The sequence below is a fragment of the Daphnia pulex genome, chromosome 5 (genome assembly GCF_021134715.1).
Source record: "Daphnia pulex isolate KAP4 chromosome 5, ASM2113471v1".
NCBI classification, from domain to species: domain Eukaryota; kingdom Metazoa; phylum Arthropoda; class Branchiopoda; order Diplostraca; family Daphniidae; genus Daphnia; species Daphnia pulex.
In genome coordinates, this window is record NC_060021.1 from 4,245,198 (window position 1) to 4,262,545 (window position 17,348).

Consider the following 17,348-nt stretch of genomic DNA (forward strand, 5'->3'; position numbering starts at 1 on the left):
TTTCTCCAACAAGAGTGCAGGACAAATTTTGTTGTTTAGTTTTTGGGTAGAAGAGCCTTAGAAGTTCACATTCACCAAGGGAATCCAAAGGGTAACAAATATTAGCTGGTAAGTTAAAGTTCCCTTCATTGATTATTAGGCTACTACTGTTAAGAGCATTTCTAAGATGTTTATTGATTTGAATGCAATATGAAGATGGCTACAGACAAGCTGTCAATCAACGTAACACACATTTAACGCTTCCACTCTGGGTTTATAAGGACCCTATCTCTACTTCAGGGGAATTACTCGTGAACACAGCAACCTGCTCCCAGATATGAAATTGTACTTGAGATCACTAAAATCTCAATTTGAAAGTCCTCCTCCTTTGGAATTCCGCATGCTAAATTATGATGTGCTCTGTTGTGTGCTCGTAAAACATCATTGGCCTCGTGTCATAAAACCCTAACTCAAATTAAGCAAAAAAAAAGTACCATTGAAGTCATCTGTATTGATTCAGGAGTTACTTATTCGGCTCCTCTTACCTCTATACGAACATTTTAAATGTGAAACCTGGATATTTGTAAGAATTTTATCTTTCTTGCATTACTTATTATCGTAAAGTTTAGTTTTAAAAAATGCTAAAACAAGAGTCTACCAACTTCATCATCTGATTGAGATTGGTTAACTAGCTTATCTTCTATTTCATGGACAGTTTGATCATTTATCAAGTGGACATCAGGTACATCATCACTGGAGGATTTTTAACTCCTACTCGACCATCCCTGCTTGATCCATAGGTATTGTGTTACTGCGTCATCAGGTATTTTCCCACCAGAGTTCGTGCGGTTCGTTCTGTAGATACTTATACTTACTTATACTTATACCCTGACTTCTATTCATCAGTTATCCCCTATCCACGTCAATCATATAATTCATTTTTACGATAAAAAAATAAGTAGAGAAAACCAATGCAGATTGTCGATAACGTTCACATACTACGTAGTAGAGTTTATACTGAATTTTGACCCCCTCCCTTTCCCTGTAGCAGTCTTGCCGATCGATAATTTTTTTTAGTTTGATCGAACTCAAAGAAAGAAATATGCAATAGTTTAAAGTTATAAAAATACAATAGTCTACGTAATATGAATTCATTACCAACACCCAACTATCAAGGTCTTTTTTTTGCAACCTCTATTTACTGAAACAGGGATGGTGTTTAGAATTGTTGATTTATCCAAATTTTTTGCAGCTTTTCCCAAAGTTACCAATGCCCAAGCTCCGAGTGGGATCATGCTTCTGTATAGGTTATTGCGAAAATTTATTGTGTTACTGACATGTAAATATTTATGGAGTTGCAGTTTTCCTTCATGCATCTAAACATTACTTCAATCACATATACAATAAATTAAATCTTTAGATGAGAACCCTAATTTACCTAGCATTGTGGTGTGATAAATTCGTATTTGGATCTGCATTCTCATCATGAAATTCTTCATGATCGGAAGTCTCCGACATTTCTTGAAATTCTGCTTCACTTAACTATGCAAATTAATCATGAAACACAGTAATGAAACTAATGTCTGAGCATTGACAGTGAGAACTTTTGAAAAAAAAACGTTGACGCTCTTAACAGTATAACCAGAACAACTTTGCTAATTATTGCATTTACTATCAGTAGATGGCGTGCACCAAGAAATGTTGATTGCAAAATTGAGTTCGAGTTCGATCAACAATTTTGAGTTTGATCGCACTAATCGATCAAAAAAAGAGTTCGATCACGGCAACGCTGCCCTGTAGTAGATTGAAGTACTATGCTGACCCCTTCCCCTAATGCTACGTAGTAGTTTTACAACCCCCCCCTACCCTCTAAAAATTAAACCTTTAAAACTCAATATTTGTATTAAAAAACACACGAATATTCTTTGTTATTTAATTTTAGATGATATAATACCGGCAAAAAACAAGCGAAAAAATTTTCAGTCAACAGCAGAGAATCAACTTTTAAACTCAACTTAGGGATATACAGTTTTGTTTTCGAAGACTGGAAATCCAGGAATTGGATAAGAAAGATCAAGTTCGTCTTCCTCAATCCATTCGACTTCTTCTGGCCCATTTTCACTGTTAGCAATCAATCATCATTTCTCGTTGACGGTTGGCTGCTACAGAAATTGGTCTTATTCGAGTTTGGGTTTCAATTGAGACAGCATACCGATCTTTTTTGTGGATGTTCATGTGGTTTTAAAGCATAACCACTAATGCGAAATACAACAAGCAATGATTAAATATGCGTTCTGACAACTGAGATTGAACTATCGGGTTATACAGATCGCAAGGAAATGCTTTGAAGACTCGAGTTGATTGTGGTAATAACCAGTGATGCGAACGTCAACGATACATTACTGACGTATTGAAATACGTATAATTCATACGTAATGTAAAACTCACGCGTACTACGTCACCAAAGTAAACCCCTTTTTCAAAACAGAGAATTATTACTAAAAACTCTCTGTTAAGATTCAGTGACAAGAATAGAGAAGGAAAACAGTGTTTTTCAAAATCAGATCTCTATGCAGCCCTTAAACCACTTTCTGCCGTTTCACACAAAGAACTGGGCGTGGCGTAAACCAAGAAGTAATAATAGAAACTCCGAGCTTCTTGGGGCTGCACAAAATATCATATCATTGCACTTAACAATTTGAAGAAAGTATTGACTACTTCTTACATTTTCAGCGAACCAATTTTGATCAGCAACATTCAGTTGCGATTCACCAAGCTCGGAGTGAATAGGGTCAATATAGTCTGCTACTAATGGATGGCCATCAATCACTACAGAATTCCAAATCTCAGCAAGAGTACCGACATGTTTGAAGTTGACTTTTTCAAGATCAGCATCGACAGTTTTTCCAGAAACATCTAAATGACTGACATAAAGATAAGGCTTCAAAATCAATCCGTTCAACTTGCGACTCAAAGGTGCCATTCTTCTTTCTATGCGATTTAACGAACTCCGACCAGGCGCATTAGTACCGAAGAAAGTAATGAATAGCAGTCTTGATTACCGTCTGAAATCAAGATGGGTTTCACCGAATTCTCTGTTTTGGTTAGCGCATCGAACTCAGGAATGCAAAGAATTTTTTTAAAATCCATTCAATGGGCCTTCGCTGTCGAAGAGCTATGTTTCCAAGAGAGAATGGCAATATATGTCGGTCCAGAATAGCCGATAGCATCCGGTTTTCTAAGACAATTCGCACTAACATTAAAAATTAACATACATTAAAGGGATGAGTTTGTGCCATTATGCCCCCCCTCAATCATAATCTGGAAGATGAATTTGGTACTCTAGGTGCCTGAGAGTCGGGGCTTGCTTACTTGCTGCAACAATTCAAATAGCCACTCTATATAGCTTAAAATATAAATATTTAAAAATATGATTATACCACAGTCTTATTGATACTAGGTGAAAAATACCTTGACTTGTCATCTTGAGAAAGGAAAATCACTTTGGAAGGCCCAAGAAGCGAGGCGATGAGCTGCTTTAAATTGTAGCCTTGCAAAAACGTTAATCAGGATGACTTTTTTGTTGATCATTTTGGCCTCGCATAAGTTGCACTGGAACTTTCTTAACATGCCACAATCCTTCAGAGCTATTGCTTGGCCTTGGTTTTAATCGAGTAAAACTGAACTTCGAATGAATTCAAAACTGTCTCTGTTTAGTTGGGCAGTTAAGTCGTGTTCAGTCAAGTCAAAATTAAGTCAATTGTCAAGATGCAACGATAAATCGCATTAAACCTCTCTTTTCTTGAGCGGAATTGCATCGCAATATTAACGATAGCCTCCAAAAAGTACGGTTGAAGGGTTTCAATTTTTGGTTTGCCAAATTCATTGCAAAGTTTCAATTTCAATTTGAATTCGGAAGTGGCATATTTCAGAACAAAAGCCAGATTTTTACGAATCTTTTTCTGATTTTTTGGAGATTTTGCATTCCCTCTTGCTTTCCAGCTCAGTATTCTCGCTTTTTTTCTTTCTGAAAACAATTTCTTAATCAGAAAGCAACATGTCTGCATCACGACGCTTAAACAATCCTACCAACTCGCTGATGTGACAATAGAACTAGTAATAGTTAGAATGACTTATAGTGTAATTTTTTTTTGCATCTTGCGCAGGAGTTTTTTCATTTTTACTAGCCGATGGGTTGCAATTGTATTTAAAAAATATAGAATAGCTTCTTTTTCTGATTCACGTGATGATGGTTCAACAAATTTAGATGAACCTGACAGGAATTCAATTTAGTTTACGTGTTCCGACACACTAGATAAAACAGTAGACTGGACTAACGCTAATGAAGCTTTTGCAAAAGCTTTGGCGAACATATTAACAATGCTGCCTAAAGAATGAAGTTTAACAGTAATGGCAGCTTTTTATTCTTTAAAATACTTTTCAGCTTCCACTGAATGATTTTCACTCACTTTTATTGTTAATTCATTCCATCATATTTGTTAATTCATTTAACTTTTTGTTAAATTGTTCTTGACATTGTAGACTGGTTTAATCATCATGAGGTTCACATAAAGCTTGGCATAATTGTTGATAAACATTCAAGTTTTTCTTTGGATTTTGTATAAAAATTGAAAAATTTTGTTTATCTTCTCAGGCACTTTAAAAAATAAACTTAAACAATCACCCTCAGACTGTACACCAGAGGGGAAAAATGATAAACAGCGGCAGCATAGCCAAATTAGATGAAATGAACGCGTTTTTTATAATTATTTATTTTTTAATCTCTTTTTATAAATTTATTATTTTTTCAATTTTTTCGATTAACTACGTATCAAAACGTCAAACCCCCTCCCCCTATTGTAATTTGAAGTGATTACGCTGTTATTTGTCAAGTTAAATTATCAAGGATTCTTTTATTTGTTTACACCGTCGATTCAACTTCTTCCTTTTATAATTCATTTTACACAAATATTTTGTTAAATTAGATACCAGTTGTTGGCAAAATACATCTTCTCTTATAGTCCATGTTCAATTTTTACATTATATGCCATTCATGTAATTCTGGAATATTCCATTCACCTGCCGTGATTCCAGAGTAACACAGGAAACACGAACTCGATTATTTAGTAGAAATTCGATATTTTCCAGGAAGATTGTCATCTTAAAGTAAAAATATGAATTAATTGGAATTTTATGCAAACTTTCAACACAAAATAAAACTTGTATTGAGGAATATGACACATTTTTAATAAACTGTGTGACATGCCATCAAGTTCCTCAAATATCAGCAATTTTTTTTCCACAAACGCCGTTTAAATCATCATTCATTTAGGAAAAACAGATTTTATTAAGGCGAACCGATTTTTTTTTAAAATTAGACCACATAAAATCTCAGCATTCCATTTTTTTAAATTAATGGATGTATTCTATTGCACTGTTATATAGGCACATTGGTTATAGGCATTCACTGTAATAAAGCCTAATCCGACGATCTCGTTCTCATCTGGTTGGTGACTGACAGTTTCAATTTTAAAGCAGCAGCATGCTTATCAGTTTATATTACCATATTATTACTCTATATACTTTAACGTGGCGATCAGTACCGGAAAAATGTCGATGCCAGCAACCAACAGACACTACTGGTAGAAGCTGAAGAATCTAGAATTAAACGGACAGCAGAAAGTACATCTAAGAAAATTATTAGATAACATTTTTTTTAAATGAAAGAATGTGTAATAAATTATTCATATTGAATTTTCAAAGAATCAAAAAAAGAACCAAGCCATTTGTCATATTTGGATATAACTGAAGGAGACCTGCCGTTACGTTCTCCGTCTTTTCCTTCTTTTTTTGCTGGATGGTGCTCATTTATCAAGATGCCCAAATGGTAGTAGATAGTGCCAAATGTGACTAACCTACTAGTCTGTACCAAACCGTCCGATAATCTTTCTGAGTGGTTTTATTCAACCAATAAATAAAGACATAACTTCCAAAGCAGTATTATCAAATCTAAATAAAATTTTGTGGTATTTTCTTTAAAATTTTTCCAATTTTACTTTAAATTGTAAGGAAATATGGTCATAGGATGGTTAATACCAGTGATGAATTTGACGAATTTTTTTAAGAGCCATTCGAAGTCCCGGCCATAGTTGTGATAACTTCAGCTGCTTGTTGGTTTGTGTTTAAAACGGCTTGTAGACCATCAGTACCTCAGAAAACAGTGAAAGAAATTTTTGTAAATTAACATTCAACATTGGAAATTCTACTAAACCGGATTTACTGGAGTAACTTGGAGTGGATTGGAGTGATTTTCGATTGATTTTCAAATCTTACAACTCCTGCTAATTTCTGATGCACTGTGTCAAAAAAGCAAGATGGATGCGAATCCAGGCCTAACAATAAACATAATGTAGTAAAATGAATGTTATTTGATGAGAAAAAGTAGTTCAATCACACCGCGACGTTCAAACGACCGTGAGCTTAATGGGCTATTATGATGACAATGGAGGGGAAAGCCATGGGTAAGAATCTCCAGCTGTTGGGGTCCGAGTTCATTACGGCCACTGGATATGGAAAGAAGCCTTTTAAAAAGTTGCAATGAGTAGACTGAAAGTGTAACAATAAAATGTTGACTACTACCATTCTCCAACACAGTGAGGGGCAGCAAAAATGCAGCCAAAAAACATACGAGATGCTAAATAATTTTTTATTCAAGAATATAAAATAAATAATTCGTATGGAACCTTTACAGAATCAACCAGTCAAACAGAATTTCTCATGCAGTTCTCTTAAATATAAATAAAAGTTTGGGATATTTTCTTTAAAATTTTTCCGTTTTCACTGTAAATTGTATGAAAAAAGGCAGGTGCAAGTGGCATCCGTTGGGAAGGCGTTACTTCCAAAGCTGTTATGAAAATGAAGCAGCTTTTAATGCCTATATTTTTCCAGAAGAAATCTTTGTTCTGAATGCTGCAATGTGTGACATGGAGCTGTCCATTTGTCTCATAATCATTTACTTTTACTCATATGTTAAGAGTATCCAAACTAACCTAACCTGATAGTTGCCGATCATTTATTATGTCCATGTTGCTCTTTCGTCATTATAGTGCTGTGTGCAGAATCTTCGTAAATTAGGATCAAAAGATAAAATAGCAAAAGATCTTTTGATCACCATTTTTAGTCGGTATCTTAGCTCAAAGTCCAATGGAATAAACGAGGGAAAGATTTGAGAATTGGGATCGGCCACTTGATAAATTTGGTCGCAGTTTTTTTAGGTTATTGTCTCTTCAGTTGGTTAATTAATAAATATTTTTCATATTTTTTTAGTATCCGTAGTTGTCATCAACAACGTTCTGGCAATGCATAGACCACCCCAGTTGACTGTTTCAGCTATAGTATGCGCTGTCAAAAATGCTCGCAGATACCATGGTTACGAATACGCGAAGTCCGTAACTGCGGCAGCATGTTCTAGCACTCAGATTGACGAACTCGATGACGAAGAGGAATGTCATAGTAGAGCCGATAAAGGAAAAGAATTCGGTGATTGAAAGTTGAATGCTGGAACTGAACAAAGTGATACTTGAGTACAATCCGTCGAATGGTTCTAATCAACAAAAAAGAAATAGGGCTCTATTTAATTTATATTTATTATTTCGGGATGTCATTGCTTTTGTTTTGTCTTATTTTGACACCCAAATTAATTGCGATGGTTGGCACTGAATCTAATTTTTTCAATTCCTTTTCCGTATTCATTTTGAAGAATATAAATGATTTGTTAATTGCATATTAATATGTGTTTATTTGTGCGACAATCTTAAACATAATTTAGTATAATTATATAAATATAATTATTATTACTATTACTATTAAATATAAAAAAATTCTATTTTTCAACTCTCATTTTATAAATTTTTTTAAAACTTGCTAATAATCTTTCTTTTTATATTATTTAAATGATTTAAACTGCTAACTAAGGTGACAAAAACTTAACTTCTGCCAACTAAGGCTTGTAAGGTTAAGTTGTTAAGTTCAATATAGATCACCAGGGTTCTGAAGACCTCATGTTTAACGTCTTTGGACAATGCTACAATAAAAACACACAAGAAGAAGTAATATATTGAAAACCATAGAATCTTCTCCAGTAGCTTCTGCCTCTACTACCGTAATCTTTTAGAGGCTAAGAGCCTTTTTTGGAGGATCCCAGGAGGGAGGTATGGGTCTGTATAGACTTCATGTCTTACCTTTGAACTGCAAGCAACGAGAGAGTTCGCTGTGGCTGCCTCCTCGTCTGTGTCTATACACTGCCGCACCAAAGATTTGGACACGCCAATTGCAGAGAATTACGCAGAACGATGAAGTTGTAGGCTGTGGAAGGTACAGAAATTGATCTGGGTCTCACTGACTCTTCTGAATCCTGTGATATGGATTCATGAATGGCAAAATGAATCGGCTTCCTTTTCCAAGTGAAGGAAGGGAAAGTATATGAAGCTCACTCTTCAAATAACAGCACTCCAAACACGAGAAAATCTGTTCAACAGCTCTGGGGAAAGTTTTTTGTGCATTGGTCTACATCAGGAATCGCATTGTGACGGCTAAGAACGAAATAACTCCGTTTGAAAAATTCTTTGGCAAATAACCGTTCATTGGTCACCTCACAAACAGTTCTGGAAAGTGAGGCTAAGAAATTGATTCCCCCAAGAAATTCACCCGAAGATTGACCCAACGCGCACACTTGGTTGGTTGGTTGAATACCCTGACAATGTCAGGGATCGGGGCATTTGGTTCCCTAATCAAAGAAAAGTTAGGTTGTCGCGGGATGTTGTCTTCAATGACACGCGTTTCAATAACAGAGACCCTGGATCACTTCAAGCCACAGTCAAAAAATTCCCGTGTGAGAAATTTAGTGTGTTTATCAATACGGTAGCTGTGTTTCAACAGGATCAAGTGGTTGACCTTGAAATAAATGTTTTCTCTCCTTCGATATAATTGTGCAGAGCAACTGATACAGTTTTATAGATATGGAAGGTAATAAGGGTAATAAAGACGCTCCTGGAGGTTGCCTAGGAAGTCGCTTTTGAAATTCCACATAAAGATGTTGTTGAAACTGATCGTGGAAATACAGTTGATCCGGGTCGATTCGATATATACAGTGAAGGATCTGCTCAAAGTGGGTCTGGAGGTCCTGCAGGTACTTAGGTTACTCGGTGTGGTTCTAGTTGGTGTAGGTTAGAAATTATATTATTTTTTTGTAGATGTCTCGACCGTACCTGCTCATCAACACTACTACAGGCGCTCTAGGAGAGTGATAAAGAACAGTGAAAAAGCCCATTGAATACCAAAAGTCGTTTAGTAATCTATTGGTATCTGAGTTAGATGTTGACGAGACTCAGAACTACAAGGATGACGTGCGATCCAAGTATGCTTACTTCTGGATGGCAGTCTTCATGGTAGAGTTTCTTGCCCTATGTGCCAACAAGTCATTGGTTTTGGTAGCATCCTCTGAAATTCAATCCGAGACGAAACCAATTCCACACAAACGGACAGGAAAATTAAAACCAGGTCTTCGGCAAAGTTCTAGCCATCGCACAACTATAGGATGCAGCCAAAGACCAGGTATCGATTATGGAGAGACGTTTGCACCAGTTACTCGTCTGGAGTCCTTTCACATTTTCTTGTCGATCGTTGCACCTAAAAATTTGGAGATTGTTTAGATTGATATCAAGACTGCTTTCAGCTGATAGCTACTACCTCATCTACATGAATCAACCTGAAGGGTTTCTTGAACCAGGGAGAGAAAGTAACCTTTGTTTGATGCTGAAATCAATTTATGGAAACAAGCAGGCACCCTATATATTTTAAGAGAAGCTGACGATACGAGTTAAGAAATTGGGCTTCAAACAACTTACAGCTGATGCCTGTGTCTACACTGGAGTAACAAATTACAAATGTTCGATTTTCGTCATATACGTTCATGACTGCTGGTTCGCAACGAATCGCAAAGAAAAGTAAGAAATCCGCAATCCCCCCCCCCCCCCCACCATGATTTCTTGACATCAACATTCAGAGGGACAGGGAGAACCGTCAAATGTTCATCTCTTAAGAGAATTCAACACTTAACTTCATCGAAAAATATGGACCTTCTGATCCCAATGCACGTTTTTCTGCCCAGATGTTTTCCATCATTGTTTTCTGTCATCATTGGGAAAGAATTCAGTAGATATGATAGCAGTCCCCTAAAGTTTTGCTGTCAGTGTATTGATGTATTTTTCTGGGGTTACAAAACTGGACATCAAATTTGCAGTAAAGCGAGTGGCAAAGTACTGTTTTAATCCTATTTCAGCTCATTGGGGAGCAGTAAAGCATATTTTTCGTTACATAGGTGTGCAAAGAACTGTAATATAAATGAGTGTGAGTGTGTAGTGTTCTAATACTGCAACAAAAAATACTTAGCTTCTTTCTTATATGAAATTAGTATTGCTATTCACCCCTCTTTTTTCTGCTCGAAATAAACAAGATGTTTGACAATAGAATAAAAGAGAAATACTGGCTCGCAATAGTATATTCAGCACAATTAGCAGAGAGATGTAGCAAAATCTATATACTCCTGGACTACAACTCAAATTTGGAACAAACTTAGCACACAATATGAAATACAGACAATTGATTATCTGCACTCTGTCAAAATTAATATGATTTGACATTCACAGAAGATAAACTTTTTAATCCTGACCAATTTGACGGTGTGTAGTATTATTGATGTGCATTGCATCAAAATTCCTTTTATTTTATTGAACCCATTTCAAATATTCTTACCGTAATTACCCAGTCTATAGACGTCAAAATAAAGATCATTTCTAGCCCTGGTTCTTTCGACCCTGGTGTATAAAGTTTTCAATGATTGATCAAATTACTTCAAATACATATTGAAAAACCGCTGTTAAACTTTGATTATACTGATTTTTTAGATATTGACATATTTTCAATAGTTGAAAGTTGCGTCACTCGCAAAAAGAAATGTTTGTTGTGACAGACAACGCCGTTAATGTAATACATAAGGATACGTACAGTATCTTGCAGAAAAAGCTGACAGATTTGTCAGCGTTGTCAGGTGACAAAAGTGACAGGTTTTCTTGCAAGATACTACCTCGCGATTCAGGCCATATTATATTTAATATATTATTTCCATTATTTTTCTTTTGTAATAGTCAAAAATATTCGCAATAATTTCTTACTTTTTTAATCTTGTCGATTAGTGCGTCACTATTTCTAATAAATGAAAAGGTCAGTGTTATTATAGCAATCTGTGGTTAGAGATGAATTCCTCGAGTGGTAATAAGTGCAAATAAAATACAAATTAAAAAGTTGGGTGTTCAACTTCAACTGTTTTAACAATGGTCAGGTCTATTCTATTTTGTACTCCGGTGTCAGAAGCTCTCTAGAATAGAGTACGAAGAAGAGACAACAATCAGCTCCATAAGCCTGAAAGGAATCGTCGATCCTGCTTGCCGGAGGGAGTAGGTCGTTTTGTATGGGTCAGGTCGTCCGATTTCGCAAGGTTGTCATTCGTTTTCCCTTTTCCCTACTCATTACGTGCTTCACACACACGCATTTTTGGGTATTTGTAATTCATAATGATTTTTCGATTTTATATCATAATTTTATTTAGCCCTTCCACGTTTCCCGTAAATTTTTACTTTATTTTACTTAAAGTTCGGGTGAATAAAAAAGTCTTATGTGACACCCTTTTCCATATAAATAGACACAACAGTGTTGCGCTATTTGTTTATTCAATCGTGCAACACTGCCGTCACACCTGGTTCAATCCCTGAACCCTGAAGTACTAATGAGCTACTGCTGTAGATGAAGTGACTGACGCGTAACCCTCTTGTTTATGAACGCACTCTTGCAAAAACCACCATTATGGTACCCAGTTACCATAGATTATCACCCTGAGGGAAGAAAACGGAGACGAACGGGAGAAGGATTCTTCCCTCGGGGTCAAAGTCAGGAAAATTCACACAAGGTACAAAAAAACACATAAGGGGAAGAGAAGTATGGGGGGAAACCAGAAATGTTCAGGATGGGTCCGGTGTTCCCCAAGATTTGAGTCAGATCACTCAGAAAAAGGTCCTGTTTAGCGCGATAGTGATTGTTAATCCTATCTTTTTACTATGTCACCTATCTATGACTTCGACACAACTTTATTCAACATTTCACATGTATTGGGTTATTCGATGCCATCCTAGATTCCACAGATGGCACCGGTGGCTACGATTGCAGCTTCAGCATTAAAAGGAAGCTTGGTAATGTACAAATGCAACGCCCAAGCTTTGCCAGACAATTAAACCCTTCATCTTTCAAGTGTTTATTATGATGAACCTCACCAGTGAGCCGAAGTCATTTGGTGTCATGAACTACCCGGCGAACGAGAAAATAGAAGCTTTTCGCGCGGCCCTACACCCGTAAATGCAGCAGGTAGTCGAGGTAGCACTCGGGGTCCTTTCCACACACCCAACTATCCCGTATCAGCTACTGGACCAAATCCTCGCTTTCGCGCAAAGCAGAATATAGCAATGTATCGTGTGGCATTCGAGGAACGACGTCAGGGGCTTTCGGAGAAATTTGACAAATTTTATATCTCCTTCAAGTGTTTGGAGAATTCAGCAGACCTTTTCGGCACATGCGTCGATGCCCGCATGGCGACCAGGATCATGACAGGCATTCGCGACGCGGACATCAAAAATAAACTTCTGACTATTGACCCATTTCCTACTGCCCAGGACATCTTGCATTTTTTTATCGCAGTGAGAAATCTGCGGAATCAAACGAACGCGCAATAAGCGGCTAATCTGGCACCTCTCACCATGCGGCAAAACCGCTCATTCAACCTAGACTCCTTGCCCGTCAATCGGGAAGAAATGTTATTAATGTAGGGGTCCGGACCATTTTCCCCCGTGATGCAAAACGGAAAAATTTAAACCTGGCAACTTTAGTGGTGGTGGCATTGGGGGAAGTGGTTCTTCTGGATCCGGGGGCAAAACGAAAATGGCGCGCATCACTATCGGCAGCGTGCAGTTCTCAGATCTCAGTCAAGTTCTCACCACCATCAACGATATTTACTCCCGATCTCGGTGCGCGAGGAACAGTGCACGTCGATCAAATTGACCATCACTAACCATTTCAGCGATGTGTTTGAGTAGTCAGAAGAGCTACGGTCTATAGAGGGCCCGGAGATGATCATCCAGCTGAAAGCGGACACCATTCCGTATTATGTTAATGGCACCCGTCCGATCGCACTTGCAGACCACACCGAAGGGATGCAGACAATATATGGCATTAAGGCCGCCGACATTATAGCGCCTGTCACGGAAGCCACGGATTTGGTGGCGCCGTTAGTGGTGCTCCGTAATTCGAATGGCAAGCTCCGCATTTTTATCGATCACACCAAACTCAAGAAGAGATGTTGTTCGTCCCACCCACAAGTGGAGGATGAGGTGGCGGAAATCGATAGTGAAGCCGTGTTCTATAGCAGCTTTGATTGCCAGAAATGGATATTTCCATACCCCCCTTCATGCAGCGAGCAAGCATTTAACCAAGTTCATGACGCCCGGGAAGGGGGGGGGGGCGTCTCAATTCCCCCGCCCCACCAATATCACGGAGCTCCGGTTATTTTTTGGTTTGTTGGAGCAGCTGGCGGGTTTTTCAACTGAATTTGTGGTTGCAAAAGGACCCCTCTGCCCTATTTTGAGCACCCGAAACGCGTATGAATGGACTGAAGATCACGAACGTTCGTTTGAGGCGGCGAAGACAGCGCTTTTGTTGCCCACTGTACTGGTCCATTTTGATCCCGGCCGTAAGACCATCATTCAAGTCGATGCGTCCCGAACATAAAGTATTGGATATGCCTTACTGCAGAAAACCGACGACCATTGGAAGTTTATCGACGCCAACTCCAGGTAGTGAACCTCTACAGAATTACGCATCGCCATCGTAGAGCCAGAGCGGGCAGCGGCGGAGTGGCAACTGTATATATTAGGCCTGCCGTCGTTCGCACTTATGATCGATCACCAGGCGCTCGTGTCCATCTCGACACTTATACGTTGGACGTCATCGAGAACCATAAACTCCAGAGATTAAAGTAGCGCTTATCCCCCTACGTCTTCAAAACCGCATGGCGAAAGATCAATGAGCACGCGATCCCAGACGCGCTATCCCGGAATCAGTAGCGGATCCCACATCAAACGAAGAGGCATCCGCTGGAGAGTTATTATCACGCCCATAATCATCTGATTTGGCGAGTAAGAGCCATCTGCAACGGGTGAAACTGGTGACGACGTTGACGATACACCGTTGGACTACCACCGTGATCCGGCACTTGAGGAAATTCGGGAAGCTGCAGCTGCGGATATCAAATGCCCTGATCAAAGGTATTCAATCAGGTTTTCCAAAAATGCGGGTATGTATCACGGCCAACATTCCTCAATTTGGAATATCCATCAATATCTTTCCGAAGGAACATCTGATGAAAGACCCCCTCCCGACAAGCGTGTTCGAGGATTTATCTACGGATCCATTCCGGTTGGCCGGTCATGCATCGCTAGAGACACGATCCATCGGCACCCGAGGTCATTCGTGCCACCGTAGAAAAATTTGTTGATGTGGGCGTCCCTATGCGTCTCTGATCACAATACGATATGTCGGACCGCAATTTTAGAGTCAGCGGAATCATCGCTGAAGAGATGGGGCGTTCTTTTGAGTTATTCCACCTCATATTACCTACAAAGAAACGGCATTCGGAAGCCGCGGGAAATGAAAGAATTGGTCGAAAAATTTCCCCATCTTGCCTCATCTTGACCCCTCTTGGTTTATCTTTCGAGGAATTCCTACAAGGCGTGCTAGAATTCTACACCCCACGAACAAACGGAATGTTGCCAGCTGAGATGGTTATTGGCCATCAAACTCGGTCAATTGTCCCGTCTCATCGAAAGGCATTTACAGACCGGTAGAAGGCCGTAATAGACGCCTGCGATCGACAAAACCGACATCGGCGCTTCCATAAAAACGCGCTATGACGACCACAGCAAACCCTTTTCACTTTTACCAATCGGGGCACAGGTACGCATATAGGATCTGAAATGTAAGACATGGGGCAATGTGGGAGTTATAGTTGGACTTGGCCGTTATCGTGATTACCAAATTAAATTCGCAAGCGGTAGCGTTCTATGGAAAAATCGTCGATTCTTTCAGCACGTCTTTAGTAATGACGACGGCGTTTCATTCAGGTTCATCCCACTGGTGACGTCAACAGCGGAGCTGTTTCCTCAATGGCGATATCACCAATGGCGGCAGCAGCGACTTCGCCGGACCAAGCGACGGCCGAACATCATCGCCTCATGTCGGCATCAAGAAGCTGAGCGACGGAAGGGATACCCCAATGAGGTGAAATAGCACGTATCCGCCAGCTGTTGACCGTGGTGATCGCATCCGGAAAAAAGAAGTTCATGTTCGATTGTTAATTCACTAAATGCTTGTACTCCCTGCGCAACAAGCCCAATATTCTATTTCCACCCTTTTTCTATATATTGCTCCGTCTTCAATTAGTACCGCACTTATCAATTCATCATTTCTCTCAATGCCGTCTTAATTACTCGCTTTTACCTCTCTCTATATCTTCTTTATTATTTTCCAACGCTGCATTGCCTCCCTTCAAGTATTACCCAAGTTCTCAAAGTTTTGTTTCGAAGTAAAGAAATTTATTCTTTTCCATAGAACTTGTCATGTTGATTTCAGTTGTATATTTGATTTATTTTTATAGTTAATATTTATACCATAAAATTTTAATTGCGAAATTTGAATAGTCCCCACCCGTTGACGTAATCTTACACAATTTAATATTAATTTTTTTCAGAACAAAAATTCAATTTTTTTTAAGGAATTCAAATTGTGTTGCTATCTTAGATAATACCTTTTATCTTGTAAGGAAAAATTAAAAGATAACATAAAGATAACGCATTTTTTATAGTAATCTTTCTCTACAAAAGGTAGAAATAAGATAATAAAATTTTGTTATCTTATCTTATTTCATCTTATTTCATCTACAAGATGCGAAACACAGGCACACATCTTTTTGTGTTTGAGTTTGAGCTTCAGCGAACTAATTTCTTTTAAATCTTTGCTTAACCTCAATTTGTTGTATTTCGACCAATTCCAAGCGTCTAACGGTAAATTATCGAATATGCTTTTTCTTATTACAACAGAAAAACACAATAAAAGAAAAAGCTAGACAACGATTTAGACATAATAAATTTTAAAAATAACAAAAAATAACAAATTATTATCTCAATCTTTCATCGACTTCAACATTTCACCGCTAGATGTCACTGGAAGAACGAAATTCCAGAAAAAAACGTTGATCAATGGTTTAAACGACAAAAATAAAGCGAAAATCAACTCAATCTTTGTTGAGCGATCAACTCAACACAACATTGGAAAGAAATGAAAATGACGAATCAACAAAGGGTCTCGAAATTTCATTGTTTAAATTTTTGAATTTTTTTGAAATTTTATTTATTTTACATTTAAATTGTAAAATGCATGGTATTTTAAATAAATAGTTGTCATATTTACATTCAAGCACGTCTGAATTTTTGAAATGAAAAAAAACCTAGTTTTTAATTTATATTTCCGTTAATCCATCCAAGGTGAAATAGACGCGCTTTGAATTGGCAACGTCGCCCCTCCTGAAAGAAGAGGGGGGCTAATACCGCCCAGTTGGTCTTGACCCGTTGGCCTAGCAAATACACGGCGAATATTTCTCTAAAAGAATAATTTAACTTCATTTTAATTGTGACATACATACATAAATACATATCAAAATTGTGAATTTTATCAGAGAGGCAGAGATGAGAGTTAGTGAGATGATAAAAAAAATGTAAATAAATAAACAAATAATGAATTTATTGAGATATTGGGGGGGGGGTATGCTCTTATGGTACTAGGGTTATACTAAAAATGGACTGAAGTGATGCTTTTCATGACAGCTCACCAAGATAAAACGATAAATTAGAGATTTTAGAAAAATTAAATCAAGCGAAACAAATTGTATGAAAAGCGTGTCTTTTTTTGTGTTAAGAAACATAGTTAAATAAAGAACATTAAAACAAATTACATCAAAATACAGGAAGCATTGTTGCATTCTATTCAATTTTCTAATGCCAACAAACAGACAATTACACACATAATGTTACACAAACATATTACACACATTATTATCATTATAACTTGTTTTCCACGCCATACCTTTTGATGGAAGGTTGGGGTGAACCTGCTGTGTCCATGAATATACTTCATCCTCAGCGGAATGGGGCCCA